Here is a 14,164-nt window from a genome sequence, read left to right on the forward strand (position 1 = left end):
CTATGGATTTCTGAAAAAAAAAAAAAAAAAGAGTTTTTCCCTCCGTTCAGACACTCCCTCGATCGGCTTTCAATTCCAGTCATTTCCATCGAGTGCATCTTCATTTATCCATATGCGATGGTATAAAAAAATTATTCGTATCTTATTTTGTGTTTATGTTCATGCGTTTCCAAAAAAAAAAAAAAAAAAAAAAAAAAAAGATAAGTCCCACTGAGGGATTTTGTGTTTCAGCACCTCTGGCAGTGGACAGCTCCACAGTTCAGACTGGAAAACAGGTATATGGGAGATTTGTGTGGCCAGTGCTGCATTCTAAAATGTTAAATGTTGGGCTGCAACTTTGGTTGCAAGAACTTAACCGTGAGAAATACAGTGACGATGGTAACATAAAATATGATAGCTTTTCTAATGTAATTAAATTATGTAATATCAATATGCAAATTATATGATTGAGTAAAACCCCCCCAAAAATCTATTTGTTACTGTAAGATGTTCTGTTGGTAACATATTATCTGGAAAAATAGAAAGCCATGATGACTTGAAATTGCCATGAAAGTTGGTCTATCCAGCAACTGTGACCAATAATAAGTACAGACAAAACACAGGGTAATGCTAATGACACTGAAATAATGCAACAAGCATTAACTGAACAACATAAAACACTCCACTGAATATAACTGAAAACAAAAAAGAACAAAGCAACTTTTTTGTTGTTGTTTTGTTTTGTGTTTACTTATAAAAACACAAAAATAATATGTTATTTTATAATGTACGAGTATGTATATTTCCTTGTTAAATATAATGTATTGTATGTAAATGATAAGGTAATTTATATTTTTTATTTAATTAAAACGTTTTCAGTACAATTAAATGTATTTTAGATGAAAATTCTATCATTTTACAATACAGTTGACCCTGCTTAACAAATTAACACCTTTTTACTGTAGCAAATTATATATATATATATATATATATATATATATATATATATATATATATATTATAATTTTTTTTTTTTTTTTTTTAAGATGTCTGTATGTTTTATATTTTTATTTATAGTTGTAGTTAAGGTTGCTTTGGCAACTAGCTGCATTAAAATAAGATGAAGGTTTTCATATTTAATTTTATTTCAGTTAAAGTTTATGTATTTCAAGCAACATTTTTTTCTTTGTTTATGGTTTTAGTTAACTGTAATAACCCTGAAGCTGATTTTAGTGTTTGTGTATCTCTCTCTGTCTCTCTCTATTTTTGGACCCACATAAAGGAGAGTGAAAGAGATTGTGAACACATCTAGTGAATAGATCTATAGCAGCAGAATTCCAAGTGTGTTTGACTGGCATCTATCATCAGGAGATTTGCCTCTTTCCCTATAATTCACTTGATTTCTGTATTGTATTTGGTTTGGGCTTTGTGATTTTAAATGATCTATGTTCCCCCAGGCCAAGTGTCTTTATTGATTAAATAAGCGATTCTCAAAAGCACCATTTCATTACATCTTTTAAAAATAAGTTCTTGTATTTAGACAGTGATTCTGTGTTCTAGGGAAACCAGGACAAATACCACATAATACTATATACCAACACTACAGTTTAGAAAAATTACAGTATATATCTATTTTAGGAATCAGCATTGTGAATTTCACTGAATTGATATAGATCCTCTTTAGAGCGACACTGTCGAACTTTTATAGTGTTCATGTAATTCTCTCTAATTAATTATGCAGGGTACTTCTAATAAACAACATGCACTTGTTATGTAATTGCTTTGTGGAGTTGTTTGTAATTGCACATTCTTCTTGTTATTACTTTTCTAATGAATCATGTTAACATGTAAACATGTTACATGAACTCTGTGAAGTATCACCAGTGGCCTCTTTTCATTACACAGCAGGACAAGAATAGATTTCGAGATAGAGGAGTCATTAAAAACAGTGTTGATGAAGCAAACAGTTCTCTGTCCTTAACAGAGTTGTTAAGTGATAGTTTTAATTAAACAAGCATCTCTGGTTTGCCTCTTATCTGGAGGCATATGTGTCCCATGAATTCAGACCTGATGAAATGCCTTTTTTAATCTCTTGGAGTGTCATTTCAATTTACTGCCAATCCTTTACCAACTCTGTGGAAGTTCCTTAAGAAGGGGCCAAAAATTTTTGGGCTGGAATGCAAACTTTGATGACAGATCAAGCGAGAAATATATGAATATGAAGTGATTAATAAATTGAAGATATCAAGATGGTGCTGCTATATTTGGCATATGTCATATGTCACTCACGCTTCTTTGGTCTCTTTTAAATGTTGTTTTAGCATATTATGGCTCTAATATACTTGTATACGATCAACAGTCTCTGATAGAATTTGGAAATGTTATTTTGAATTCAGAGTATGCTGGTTCGGATGCCTCTTGTTTGTACTTTCCACCATTCCTGTCGATCCATGACTACCTGTGTCGACGGCCTCTTGCCGTTCCATTAAGGAACTGCCATGTAGTGGAAAGCACAGCAGTCTTGCAGTCAGACTGAGAGCTACAGACTGCATCGTGGTCGTCAGGCTGTTTGGCACATCCAGGATGTGAAGCACCGCTTCACAGGATACCATTGCTTAATGTGTGTTCACCTTTTAATAAGACCTTTATTATACATAGCTACTGTACATCACAAAATTAGAATTTTCTTTTCTTGACTGAAACTTGGACAAAAGATGTTCACTCAAGCCTGTTTTCTGAACGTTTCCCTCCATGTTGAATTTTCTTTATGACTCCTCAGTTGTCGGTTGATTCCTAGGTTGATAATCTATAGACCTCCACAATCAAATACTTTGTTTCTAAATTAGGTTGCAGACTTTTTGGGTGGTATGGTAACACAATTTGATAAAATCCTATTACTGGGTGATTTAATATTCATGTTTGTTGCTCCAATGAGACACTTCCCAGGGTCTTTTGTAAATTTACTGACTCAGTAACTTTTACGCTGCGCAAGGTCCCACACATATCCAGGGACATACTTTGTATTTGGCTTTCACTCATGGCTTTTCTACCTTGGACAATGAATTTTGTGACACCAGTTTTTCTGACCACAAATCTGTTATATTCACTACTACTTTGCCTGGTTGGCCTGCTGTTACAACCTCACAAATTCAGTGGACTCGACACTTCACAGCAGGTGCAGCGGATGAGTTTGCTTCAGATTATACATCACTTCATATTTCTGACTCAGTGGATTCATTGCCAAGGAACCAAAATGCAGATGAGTACCTCTGTCATTTTAATGATATCTGAACATTTTAAATTCTATTGCTCCACTGAAGGCCAAGCGCCCAAAGAAGACAAAATTTGAACCATGACTCGATTTGTTTGCTCAGATAAACTTTTAGGATATATGAGCATAAATGGCTTAAAGATGCAGGACTCTTGTGAACTCACTCTCATCATTTCAGAAAGCGGTCAAGCCAGCCAAATTTAAATACTTGTCAGATATTATCAAAAATAACTATTGTTGTCCTAGAAAAATATATGTTTTAAATCCAGTGGTACATATTTTTACTGATGTATCTGAGACTTTATGTGAAAACTTAACGTTTTTTCTCGAAAAAGTAGATAGGTTGAGACCTCATTTGCAATTTGATTCTGACAGTATTGAAAACTTAAGACCCACTGCTTGTCCCCATGATGTCATGCCTGTTCGTTTTTTTTTTTTTTTTTTAAAGCAAGTTGTATGTGATGGAGATGGGCTTATTTTAACTTTTAGTTTTTTACTTGAGTCTGAGCACTGGAATGGTCACTGATAGTTTAAAGCACACAGAAATCACTCCAATTTAAAGACGCCAAATTCAGATATACCTCTTCTAATCTCACCTTTATATCTAAAATTTCAGAGAAAGTGGTATTGATCCAGTTGTAAGCCTTTCTGAGTTTAAATCACATTTATGAAACGTTTCAATCTGGTTTCAGAAAATTACATAGTACAGAATTTGCCTTTCTAAAAGTTCTGAATGACATCTTAGATGCCGGAAAGTGCTGTTGCCTTGATCTTACTAGATCTCAGCAAAGCCTTAGATTTGGTTGACCACAGTGTACTTATTTCTCATTTTAAAAAGTGTGTTGGCCTTAGAGGTCCCATTTTAGAATGATTCTAGTCTTTTCTGACAAATAAAAAAGATTTCTGTATGTATTGGATAAAATACCCCTTTCACTGCTTCTTTTGGCTTTTGGTGTTCCTCAGGGCTCCATTCTCCTTCTCACTCTTTTTATGATATATACTGCCACTGGGTTAAATTTCTCAGGAAAATGGGATTTCTTTTCACTTACTGTATATACTGATGATGTTCAGTTGTACCTTCCTCTCAAATCTAAAGATAAAAATCCATTTGGAGCTCTGTATTCATGTACTGTATTCAGGAATTAAAATCATAGCTTACAAAAAAAAAAAAAAAAAAAAAAAAAAAAATATATATATATATATATATATATATATATATATATATATATATATATATATATATATATATATATATATATATATATATATATATATTAATAATAATAATTCCCTGACTTTAAATGAAAGTTAAACTGAAGTGAATCTGTTTGGACCTAGTGTTGCTTTTAATGGCGGTAATCATGACCTTATTATTATTTTTTTTTCACCAAATGGGTTATCCCATGTGTAAAGGTTTAAGTTTCTGGTTTGATACTACCCTAAAGTTTGAAAAGCAGATAAATGGAGTGGTTAAGTTTTTCCATCTTTATCACCTGACCAAAGTGAAAGCATTTTTATACTATTTTATACTTTATACTAAAAAGTAATTCATAAATTTGTCACTTCTTATTTAGACTATTGCAACTCACTTTATTGAGGGATCAATCACTCATCCATACAGCATTTTCAGTTGGTCCAAAATGCAGCAGCCAGATTTTTGACTGGCACACGTGAATTTCAGAACATCTTGCCTGTCTTGATATCTTTGCAGTGGCTTCTCATAAATCTCAGAGTAGAATTTAAAATACTTATCTTGGTTTATAAATGGTTACATAATCTTGCACCAGTTTATCTCACTGAGTTGCTGCATCCAAACAAATCAGCGAGACTGCTTAGGGCCGGACATTTAAGAATGCTATCCATCCCTATGTCAAGACTGAAACATCATGGTGATCAAGCTTTTGCTATTGCTGGCCCAACATTTCAGAACAGCACCTTCTCTGTCTGTTTTTAAATGTATTCTTTAAGAGTTAGTTCACCCACATATATACAGGTGCATCTCAATAAATTAGAATGTCGTGGGAAAATTCATTTATTTCAGTAATTCAACTCAAATTGTGAAACTCGTGTATTAAATAAATTAAATTCACACAGACTGAAGTAGTTTAAGTCTTTAGTTCTGTTAATTTTGATGATTTTGGCTCACATTTAATAAAAACCTACCAATTCGCTATCTCAACAAATTAAAATACGGTGACATGCCAATCAGCTAATCAACTCAAAACACCTGCTAAGGTTTCCTGAGCCTTCAAAATGTTCTGTCAGTTTGGTTCACTAGGCTACACAGTCATGGGGAAGACTGCTGATCTGACAGTTGTCCATAAGACGATCATTGACAACCTTCACAAAGAGGGTAAGCCACAAACATTCATTGTCCAAGAAGCTTGCTGATCACAGAGTGCTGTATCCAAGCATGTTAACAGAAAGTTAAGTGGAAGGAAAAAGTGTGGAAGAAAAAGATGCACAACCAACCGAGAGAACCACAGCCTTATGAGGATTGTCAAGCAAAATTTATTTAAGAATTTGAGTCAACTTCACAAAGGAATGAACTCAGGCTGGGGTCAAGGCATACAGATGTGTCAAGGAATTTGGCTACACTTGTCGTATTACTCTTGTTAAGCCACTCCTGAACCACAGACAACATCAGAGTCATCTTACCTGGACTAAGGAGAAGAAGAATTCGACTGTTGCCCAGTGGTCCAAAGTCCTCTTTTCAGATGAGAGCAAGTTTGGTGTTACATTTGGAAACCAAGTTCCTAGAGTCTGGAGGAAAGGTGGAGAAGTTCATAGTCAAAGTTTCTTGAAGTCCAGTGTTAAGTTTCCACAGTCTGTGATGATTTGGGGTGCAATGTCATCTGCTGGTGTTCGTCTATTGTGATTTGAAAGTCACTGCACCCGTTTACCAAGACATTTTGGAGCACATCATGCTTCCTTATGCTGACCAGCTTTTTGAAGATGCTGATTTAATTTTTCCAGCAGGGTTTGGCACCTGCAAACACTGTTAAAAGCACCAAAAGTTGGTTGAATGACCAAGATGTTGGTGTGCTTGACTGGCATTCAATTCACTAAAATATTCATTTAAAAAAAATGTTTATTGGTTTTATGAAGTATTCTAATTTGTTGAGATGTGAGCCAAAATCATCACAATTAGTAATGACAGAATTGTAATTTTTGGGTGAATTAATCGTTTAAATAAAAATAAAAAAATAATAATAATTTTGGTGGCCTAAAATCTATTTCTAATAGCATTATCAATTTTTTTTTCTTCATACGATCATCTGTAAAGAAATGTGCTATATATATAAACCTTAATAAGTGTGCAAAACCTCCACGCCATTTGCTTTAAAAGGATAAAAAATACAATCTGTCATTTACTCACCATCTTTTTTTTTTTTAAATGCTTTACAAAAGAAGATATTTTGTAAAGCATCTCAGTATTTCTGTCTTGCAATTACAGTAAGTTAGATCCAGTGTTGTTTTGGACACCCATTAACTTTGGTTTTACTCCGTTAACTGTAGTACTATTTCAACAATTTGTTTTTACATTTTTCACATTTAATTATGATGACTGTACTCCTTCTTTTCCCCAGACATGTCCTTGCTTGGATTTCTAAATTCCAGATTTTGGCTTTGTTTTCCTATTGTTTTTGTACTTGCTGAAGGTAATGACTGAAACGTATAGTTTGATCAATAGCGTGCAGGTATTGTGCATAAATGACCAGTTATGTCATGCGAGAAGGTGGGATCTACAGTCAAAGCAGTGCAAATAAGCAAACATGTAATATATGTTTGCTTATTTGCACTCTAATAAATAGATTTTCAATAGGAAAACAAAGCCAAAAACTGGACAGTTTAGGAAATTTAGAAATCTTGGCCAGGACATTTATGTGGTAAAAATCTGTTGCTGTACATGTAATCCCGCTTGCCAACTGCCATTTCTTTGTAATCAATTGTAAAATGTACAAGCAATTTCTGAGTGGAAATGGTTTCTACACCAAATGTTTGTTCATTGTAGGGTCACAAATGTTTGCAAAATAACATATTTTGCATTCAGCTCTGCTCTGCAAAGTCAGGGTAAAATGTAATCTTTAGAAAAAGTTTTTTTTTTTATTACAATTTTCAAAATTGTATTAAAAAAACAGTGACTCTGACAAGGATCTTTTAAGTGATTATTTTTATTTTTTGGTTCGTATTGCAATACGTCAATTTTTCAATAAAAAACATTCAACTCTGTAGGTTGAGTCATTCCTGCTTGGAAACCAAATGGACAGCTTGCTTTGGTCTACAATGTCAGCACTCAGCACGCTGATCCTGGACCAGCCAGTAAAAGCTACGGTGAGCAACAGTCCCACTCAATAGCACTAATAGCATCACAAATGGCTGTAATCCATCTTCTCTCAGGTTTGCTGTGCTGGTCTGAGTTTGAGCGGCAGACAAAGGTCCCACTGGTGTCCTGATCCCCTCAGTAGACTTTGTGCTTTGAGCATCGGGGTTTGTGCCAAGCTTTCGTTCCCATCACCCCACCGCCCCCACTCATCCCATCCCTCCAACCTCCATCCATTTTACAGTTAATTAACTCTGCCAGTTGGAAAGGGCAGTCCGATTACAACGCAACTCTCAGTAACAGCGGTATCAAATGATTAGTATATATTGCTGAAGGACGGATGAATAAAAGAGTGGTGTTAAAGATTTCCTCCAGATAGCCTGTAGTAGGGAAGAAAGTAAGAACATCAATGTGTCATCTGAATAGGTGATGTTAAGAAAAGGTTAACATCGTCAAGGAAGAAAACATGGTGCTGGCGATTTAACTGGTTCATAATGTGCAGCTAGCAAGATATGGACATTACATTGGTTCAAATCTATTGTTTTAATGTGATTTCGATTTAACAAGCCTTCTCTCATATAACAAAGAAGAAAATGAACTCCACTTTAATTGCGGTTTGATTTACACCATAAATCATTGACCTTAATTTATTACCGCATGCATTGTAATTACAATTGCAATATCAGAAAAGCTCTGCTAATTGCAGTCATTAGCTGTGTCCAAATTCAGGGTCTACATCCTTCGGAGGACTCATTTGAAGGATGTTACGTCACAGCGCCGCAACGAAGGCTGTCCAAATTTGTAGGATCCTTCAAATGCGGCCCACAAATGTGTCTTCCTTTTCCCCGAATTGGAAGGATGGGTGTGGTGGATCCTTTAGCGTCCTACCTATCCCATAATTCTTTTCGGAAGGACGAAGCGAGCGGTAGCGGAGTGGGGGAGGAGTATTATTTTCGATGTTTTATAAAAACTGGCTTTTCATATATATATATATATATATATATTTTTTTTTTTTTTTTTTTTCAGTGGTTTTCTAGTTAGGCATTTTGTTTTAGCGTTAAGCATTTTTTTTTTTTTTACATTTGTACGTGTATATGAAAAATACTTTCTTTCTACTTTACTTTACTTTCGTAAACTAGCTTCTTCCTTACTGCCTGTGTGAATATCCCCTTACACACAGCTTATTTGTTAGTGATTGAAGCTGTTTTTAACGCTTCTAAGGACGAAAGAGCAGACAGAAGTGTTTATAAAGCTCCGGGGAGATAACGATGAGCTCTTCACCCGCGTCTTGCTTAGCGCTGTCACGGTTGCTAGGCGGCAGGATATGAGCAACGAGGAAGGGAGGGAACTGAAAGAAGGGTAGGCTGTCCAAATTCACAAACACCGACTTCCGGTTTTTGCGGTCGTCGGAGGACCCATCCTCCTTCAACCGGGTAGGAAGGATCCTAAGGAGGATGCAGACCCTGAATTTGGACACAGCTATGGTTTTACCAAAAGGTGGCCATAGTAACCAAACCTCTAATGTTTGGTAGGATGGACTGTTTGTTTGAGTAAACCATCTTTTCATAGATTAAATCATCCACGATTTTAAACCCAACCTGTGTCCAAGACATGTAATCATTTTTGAAAGTGTATATTGTGTGAGTTTCTGTTGTAGCTGACTGGATGGTTGTACAGACTGACCCTCACAACAATGCATTCCAATTGCCTGAGGATTATGAGAAACAACAGGCAGTTCAGCAAGATCGCCAATTTAGTTGTGAATTGATACTGACACACATTACACACAGATCCATATAACAAGCATTGATGTTGAGACCATCTCACACACAAGGTTCACTTCAAATACAGGCACAGATCTGGTTGAATCACATATACTATGGAAAGTTATGATGGGTGCTTTCGAAAAACTGCTTTGTAAAGCTTCGAAACTTTTGTAAATCATATGTTTCGAACCAGTGGATTGGAGCATTTTTCATGCAGCCACGTGATTTCAATTAAAGGTACAGGTAGTAGGACCTTCCACTAGAGGGCGAATTGCCAAACAATAACAATCGTTTGGTTTGATGATGCTAAGAAGGAGCGTGGAATGATGGGATTTGTTGTCTTCTACCCAACCGCTGACGGCCATCAATCAGATGGAAAGATAAATCATGGATTTAACGCGAGTTCAACGATTTGTGGAAATAGATTATATACAAAGTCAATGCAAAGACGGACTATGACTATGGATCAGACGGGTCCTCGCACGGGTCTAGAGACGTGATGCCCCGTATTTGGCATGTATGCCCCTTAATACTAATCTTGATCTTTATAATAGCATACATTTTCTGTAAAGATATGAATCAAAACAACTCACCTGTCGAGTAAAACACAAGTGAGATCGGCATCTCTTTCTAGTTGAAGTTTGTCGCGAAGCTACTTCCGCATTTGTCCACGGCACTGTTGTCATGTGGTTTCTACGTCAGTAAAGGTGGTCACAAAGGGTAACTTAAGTCATTGACCGGCAACTGCACTGCCCCTTGTCACTGTTTAGAATGGGAATTTTCTCATGATTTAAAAGTAGTTGAAAACATTAGAGATATTGTTAGTAATCAGCTGGACACTAGCCTAGTGGTTTTTGGATATTTTACTTCAAATATCTTACAAATAGTACCTTTAATAAAGCTTTACTTCAAAACATTTTCAAAAAGTTGATAGAATTTCAATGGTTTGTTGCTAGAAGGCAATCTCAAAAGACATATTTGCATAACGAAAGAGACTGGTCTGTAAAACAAAACAACAACAACAACAACAAAAGCCCTAGAAATTAATAACAGAACACACTTCATATTTAATTTTACTTGATGATTTGTAACTGCATTTGAATTTCAATAAAACATTTTCAAGTGGCTTGTAAAAGGTGTTTTTATGTTTATATTTAGTTATATTGTGCATTTACACAATTTTTGTATGGTGTGTGGTGTATCGAGCACTCCATAAGACAAAAAAAAAAAAAAAACACTCCATAAGAAAAAAAAAAATTTTTTTTTGAAACAATTGATTCAGTCTAAAAAATAATCATTTTACAAAACAATTAAAAATATTTTATTGAAATTGCAATCTATTAAATGCAGTTAACAATTCATCTAAGTTCATGAAATATTAAGAGACTGTATAATGTAGCAATTGTAGCAATTATTTTGTTTAACAATATAAAGATGTTGGTTAATTAGAAACTAAGCACAACTCTACCTTTTTATTATACAATGTCTACAAATTGATAAAACTGATTCAAGATAATAATAATAATAATAAAAAATAATAAAATAAAATAAAAAAACACATAGACACTGTTTCATGGGCTCACAGAGATTGTCCCTAATATGTAGATGGTTATGACGGAACAATACCTTGTTGATTGAAATCATGTGACTTTGGCAATTTGATACATGCTTCCAAATAAGGTTTTTAAAGGGGGGGTGAAATGCTCGTTTTCACTCAATATCCTGTTAATCTTGAGTACCTATAGAGTAGTACTGCATCCTTCATAACTCCAAAAAGTTTTTATTTTTATTATATTTATAAGAGAAAGATAGTCTGTACCGATTTTTTCCGGAAAAACACGAGCGCCTAGAGGCGTGACGTGTGGGCGGAGCTAAAGAATCACGAGCGCCAGTAGGCTTTTGAGTTGAGAGCATGTGGAAGCTGTGACACAGATCCAGAGGCTGAAATTTAACAAGAGCAGCATCAGAAAAGGCGGTATGCTGTGTGGTATGTACTGAAACTGTATATATTTGCTTAGCGGTTTTGGAAAATGACTAAGTTCCACTTTATGTCGTCTTTTTTTTTTTTTAAGCTGTACATGTGGAAAGTGCAGTTTGATGACAACATCGCATGTTGTTTACTTGATGTGCTTACGCGCTGATAGCTAAGTTAACAACACGGAGATATTTGAAGCAGTTTTACTCACCGCATGTGGTTCCAACACACAATCGTGACCCTTTTCCGTTGGGATTGCATTATCCTTAAGAAATAAACGATGTGCAATCCGAAATGCAGGGAACAAACAAAAACACTTGCACAACTCCGTTGATGCTCTGTAAAAATAAACTCCATCCACTGGTCCCTTAATGCTGTTTCTCTTTTGGTAATCTGTGCAGGGTTGTCTTGCCCTGGCAACCAAAAACACACTTCTTTTGTGACTTTTCGCGACGCTCTCGCTCTGATCAGGCTGTGCTCAGCCTCTCTCAGTGCTCTGCTATACTGGAACGCGCGCTCTTCTAGGACCCATATAAGGAAATTTATACTTTTTTTATACTTATACAATTTATACTTATTGTATCAACTATTTTATTGCACAGCTGAACGTCTTAGTTGTGCATTGTTTTTTTTTTGGTCCAGCACAACTAAAGTCACAAATCTCTTGCATCATGTTGCCAGTGATATTTTGAGTTTTCTTGATTTTATGACGGTGAAGAGGAGAGAGAAGCAGCTCTGTTGCAGTGATCTCCCACTGTGAGGCTACAACTGGGCAGTGATGAGATAATAGCAGCTTCGAATGGACACATAAAGAGCTGGGAAGTGAGGAGTGAGAAAAAGAGAGAGAAATGCCCACTCTTGGTTCTAGGCTGATGGGCCACATCATGAGCCAAATGAAGCAAGTGGCACGTTGAGATGGGCCATCCACCTGCCGTAAAACCAGCTGTATAACAGAGTGACAGAAGATATGAGTTCAAACTCTTCTTTCTATCGTTCTTTCCATCTCTGTCTTTTATTTGAACCTTCAATTTAATTATATTTCAAACTCTCAGTAACTCTGTGTCTCTACACCTTTCACTTCTCAGCTTTAATACCCCGTGACCCCTCCTCGCCTCTGTCTTGCTTTGGGTTTTTTGACTCTACATCTCTCTTGACCCCTCTGGAGAGCATACACTATTAGCAATGGTCTTTGGTCATTCCTATTTCAAATAATTAACTAAGGGAATGACAAAGATAGGTATCAAAATGCAGGGTGCCAATGCAATTAACCTGCACATTCAGACAGCAAATTCACTTAGCTCTTCTTTAGGTTTCTTCTTACCTTCGTAGACCATGCATACATAGTACTGTTTGAGAGCTTTTATTAATATATATATATTATATATATATATATATATATATATATATATATATATATATATATATATATATATATATATATATATATATTAGCCTTAGTCCACTAGTATTTTCACCAACAAAAAATGGTTTTAAGTCAGTTATTTCTGTGTATTTCTGTAGTGTGTCAGTAGCAAATATCAGTTTACATTTCCAAACATTATTTTTACCATTAAATGTAACAATCCAGTGAGATTTTTGTTTGCAGTCTGAAGTCTGACAGCAGCCAGTGCTCCACACAGAGATCTGATCTCACCATCATCCAGTCTGTCTGGAATAACATGAAGAAACAGAACAAACTGAGACAGACTAAATCCAGAAGATCTGTGGCAATGTCTCCCAAATGCTTCAAGAACCCTGCAAAGCTACAGTAATGTACAACTTTCAAGGAGTAAACATGCTGTAAAGTGAGAATGCCGCCAAAATAGTGCCATACATAGATTTTATTCATTAACTTCTGGATTGTGTCTGTCTCAGTTTGTTCTATTTCTTTATGTTGTTGACAGACTGGATAATGGTGAGATCCGATCTCTGTGTGGAGCATTGGCTGTTGTCAGACTCCTTGTACAAATAAAAATCTCACTGGATTATTACAATTAATGGCAAAAATTATGTTTGGAAATGTAAACTGATATTTACTACTGACACACTATACATCAAAAGATATAAATAACTGACTTTAAACCTTTTTTTTTTTTTTTGGTGAAAATACTAGTGGCCTAAGACTTTTTCACAGTACTGTATATTCTTAACGTAAACTGATGATATTCCTAGCATTAAACGACAGATACTGATTGATTCATGTTGAATACGCAGCCAATGAGCTTGCTGCTTTACATTTGAAGAGCCCAAGCTGACAATTTTTGCCAGTATCAAAAGTGTCATCCAAAACCAAAAAAGAAACCTTGTCCTTTCACACCTGCACCTAGTGGTCACTGAAAATGTGAACACAAGTCTGCAGGCACATCAAAGTTTAGCCTTTCTGCAAAACAAAATATATGGATTCCTCCTACTGGTGTTGGCGATGTCTTATAGGCCTCAATTTTCAAGAAGTAAGTGAAAAAGAATTGAGTGAAAGCCTGAGATTCAGGCCTACAGTCGTACAAGAGGAGTTAATGCGCTGATGCAATTATCTCATCGAGGCCACTAGCATGCTGAGCGTGCCAAATTCACTCACTTTTACACACAGTCATTACACATGGACTGGTGCTGCATTCGTTTGCTGTAAATTCACACATGGTTCCTCAGAGAGCTGTGAGGTGTTTATATTTCTGTAACTCTGCCATGACTCAACACTCCCTTGTTAAGACTGTGCTACCATGTTGACAGTACGACCGGTTTCAATCAGATTTGGCCAGTAGTGTAAGTCTGTATTCATCCACTGTAGTGTTGCTGGAGTTTGGTTCTCTCACATTGTGCTGACAGTAACCATGGCAATAGCAAAGAGAGCA

At 35.7% G+C, this 14,164-nt stretch overlaps 1 protein-coding gene across 1 annotated transcript in view; it reads left to right on the forward strand.

Moving 5' to 3' along the window:
* Nucleotides 1-14,164, forward strand: part of LOC127969432 (zeta-sarcoglycan-like) — a 208,941-nt gene that overhangs the window by 1,282 nt on the left and 193,495 nt on the right. The gene's annotated exons all lie outside the window — the stretch shown is intronic.

The sequence above is a fragment of the Carassius gibelio genome, chromosome A1 (genome assembly GCF_023724105.1).
Source record: "Carassius gibelio isolate Cgi1373 ecotype wild population from Czech Republic chromosome A1, carGib1.2-hapl.c, whole genome shotgun sequence".
Lineage (NCBI taxonomy): Eukaryota > Metazoa > Chordata > Actinopteri > Cypriniformes > Cyprinidae > Carassius > Carassius gibelio.